Source organism: Papaver somniferum, chromosome 4, assembly GCF_003573695.1.
Source record: "Papaver somniferum cultivar HN1 chromosome 4, ASM357369v1, whole genome shotgun sequence".
In the NCBI taxonomy this organism is placed as follows: Eukaryota; Viridiplantae; Streptophyta; class Magnoliopsida; order Ranunculales; family Papaveraceae; genus Papaver; species Papaver somniferum.
This window is the reverse complement of record NC_039361.1, coordinates 153,865,955-153,869,698: the sequence shown is the minus strand read 5'-3', so window position 1 is coordinate 153,869,698 and position 3,744 is coordinate 153,865,955. Positions and strand designations below refer to the sequence as shown.

At 35.2% G+C, this 3,744-nt stretch overlaps 1 long non-coding RNA gene across 1 annotated transcript; it reads right to left on the bottom strand.

The window, feature by feature from the left end:
* Window positions 1-424: 424 nt before the first annotated feature.
* Window positions 425-3,473, bottom strand: LOC113271620. Its single transcript, XR_003322233.1, has 3 exons — window positions 1,820-3,473; window positions 1,140-1,221; window positions 425-610 (listed from the first exon to the last, which is right to left on the bottom strand). It is a non-coding gene; the product is annotated as an uncharacterized LOC113271620 (long non-coding RNA).
* Between the last annotated feature and the right edge of the window lie 271 nt (window positions 3,474-3,744).

The following is a 3,744-nucleotide window of genomic DNA, read 5'->3' as shown; positions in this document are numbered from 1 at the left end:
CAACATTCTATTTCAATCAATAATTCTTCAATGACCTTTTAGCATAAGAGAAGGACCTATATAATAGACAAGAATTATATAACATACAAAATCAAGAAATATGTTTCGTAGCTATCAAAGAAAGATATTTCTATCTGTGCTTCACGAATCTCCAAGTGAAGTTTTTCAAGCTCTCACCTTAGTTATCAAAGAATCTTCGGTGTTGGTAGACAAACTTTACAACAAGATCCACAGTGTGTAAGGGATTAAGATTTTGTGTTGAAGGATGTACCCAAGATATACCAGTTTATATCAAAGCCATGTTGTTTTAAACGTAATGTAGCGCTCCCAAAGCTAGCAACTGACTAATCCAAGAGATTAACTAAATAAAGAGGCACCAAGAATCTAAATCATTTATTTAAACATTCAATTAAGAAATCTGCTGCAAAACTTAACCCAAAACTAGCCCCGTTCAGAAATATATATACAAGAACTCCTCTCAAATGATACATAACAATATTCATCTGGTTTACAAATAAAATATACAACATAATAAACATAATCGAAGTTAATCAACTAGCGACCTCAACCCCTGAAGCATTCGCTGCGCAACTCTGATCTGTCTCTGAAACTGAAAGTAGGAATGAGTGAGCACATCATCCCTAAAAGGAGTGCCCCGTAGGAATAACATTTAACTTTCAAGTAATTATTGAAAATGATTTGGAAACAATTCATGTTTTTCCCTAAACGTTAAGGCGCAATCAATTTCACATAGGTAAACAATCATGTATATGGACCTAACTCCTTCCAAAGAATATATAATAATGGTGACTCGTCCCGCACCTAGATAGCTATATGGTGACTCGTCCCGCACCTAGTGATTGCATAAAATCTCGAATTCATGTAAATATAAATGAAGGAGCAGTATATCCTATATATCACAGATGGAAATTCTTATTTCCCAAACAATTCATAAAGACAAACAAAACATTATAATTCCTTTCCAAGCAATGGAAAGATTAAAAGAAAAAACAGAACTTCCGTAAATCAAAGTTAAACAATGCATGGAAAGCACAATCAGACAATGCATGAATTTGTTAAACTTAAACTTTGATAAAAGAAAACAACAATAATCACAAAAGAGCCAAAAGTATTCCCACCTCTTTTGATGACAAACCACGCCTACATCGAGATCCACGACCCACTGGTTCGTCCTTTGAATCGATCGTTGTTAATAACTAACTGTTAATCAAAGAAGCACTCTAAGAGTTTAGCCAAAAGGCTTATACACGTCTAACTAATGGTTCTAAGTCCATTTATTTATCACTTTATATCCTTAGCATAGCTAAGGTTTACTAATTAAATTAGGTTGGTTCTATAGTCTGATAGCTAAGTCTTATGAATATCTACAACTTTGTAGAAGAACCCTAGGTCTAATTTGGACCACAAGAGGTCCAAAACAGCTAATTAAGAAAACTACCCTAAGCCCAAGTCCACCAAAGTCAACCAACGGTCAAGATGTCAACAAACAGTCAACGTCAGTCAAAGGTCATCGCCCAGGATCAACGGTCAAGGTCGGGTCAATTGTCTAACTCGGTCAACTGAGTCTACTCAGGTCAAAACAGGGAATCAATGAGTCACAACGATTCAACTCAGTCAAACTAACTGAGTCAGCTAAACAATCTAGTCAGACCTTTGTCTGACAGTTCAACACAAGGCCTAAACTTAAACTATTACAGCTTCAGTTCCTACCACATACACTTCTTCTTTATCATTTAAACTTCAATTCAAAAATGTAAACAAACTTCAAACTTCAATTACAATTACAAACTAGGCTTACCTGCAATTGCAGTTCCAAGCTTTCACAGGAACACTATCTATAACTCTATAATCAACCATCTAACCTCTCTTCATTCTACAACATCATACAATTTCACAATTCCCTTATCCCTCAGCTCAACCACAACTCTCATAACATTAACACATTCTCATGAACTGTAATAACATCCCAGTTCCATCACCTAATACTTCTTAAATACTAAATTCATCTCAGTACCAGCAACATCTCTAACTGCAGACTCATCTACACAGACAACACCAACATCACCACCATCTCATTAATTTCCAACACCAACCCCATGGCACAAACAAACTGAATCTCAACCTGTAAAACTAACTGCAATTGAAACTTAACTAAAGCAACTCTGCACCAATACATTCATTTATAGCCATTCAAACACAATCACTAATCTCAACTTATAATAATTCCCTGCAACACCAGTTAACTTCAGTTGCATCTCAATACATCATCACTGATAAACAATTTCATCTCCATCACATACCCCGTTCATCTAACTCAACTGTGAGTCCATTAACAATCACACAACTTCAATCAACACCAAATTCCTATCGAACACAGTTATCCTACTTTCATAACTCAATCACATTACCAGCAACACAAACACAGTTAAAGTAACACCACCAGTCATTCTCAAAGCCTCGGGTCCATTCCAACACACACATTCATCTCAATTTCAATCTTTGCTCATTAACAATTTCTCAAACTCAACAAAAACAATAATAACTTTACTCAATTTTCAGAGAAATGTATTACCTCAAGATAACTTCACTTACTTCAATTGAACCCTAGAATTATCGTTCCAGACTTGAAGTACATCACCAACACCAGTTTCATCATTTGAGACTTTGATTTCACAAGCAATTCCATTCTAATACTCCCAAATCTTCAAAACCCATCTCGAATCCTTCTATTCAAACTTCTAATTCTTCCCTAAGCTTTCATGTGAATCTCTAGTTCTCAATTGAGAAGAACATGAAGCCTTAACTTACTGATTCTTCATCAAAAACAGTTACACATCATCAATTATACAGAAACCCCTATTAATTACTTGATTTCATCTTCAATTTGTCATTCATCTTCAATCAATATCAAAACTCAGAAACCATAATTCATGAAAATCGAATCCACTAACCACCCAATTCTAAACCTCAATTGAACAAACTCATCTAATTATCCGGTTAAATTATTCGAACTGCAACTCGGATAAGTTTAGCTCTTCATCATCTAGAATCCATCAATCTGTAATTTCAAAACAACTTCAGTTTACCAAATCTCAATCCCTAACTCATAATCTCACTTAATTCTTAGACCTAAACTTAATTCACTACAAACCCATCTCCAATCTTTCTCCTAAACCTTCAATTTCATCCTCAACATCTTCTCAGAACAAATCTTTATGGAACCCCTAACTTCACTAACAGAAAACATCAATTTCTTCTTCTCTTCAGACTAAATCAACCCAACACCATCACCAGCTCACTCAGATCATCATGTTATAGAAATTTAGCTACTCAACTCACAAACACCAAGCTCATGTTCGATTTTGGAGACGACAGGAGGAAAAAGAATGTAGAACAGATGAGAAAGAGAAAAAGAAGAGAATAGAAGAATGGAGAAGAAAATAAAAGAGATTGAGTTTTATCTTCTCGGTCTGGTTTTGACACGACCACACCAAATTCCACGACACCTGGTGAAGATAAGGGCAGCCATACAACTAAGCTACGAAGTTACTATTTGCCCTTCATACTTATCTGTTGATATCTTCTTTGTCCGGTATCCGATTGACACGTTCGAGTAGTCCATTCTGCATAACTTTTCGAAACCTATTCAATGATATTAGTTTCGCATATAGATCGTTGTTATATTAATTTCTAATAACTAACGTTCGAGTTACACTAATCGAG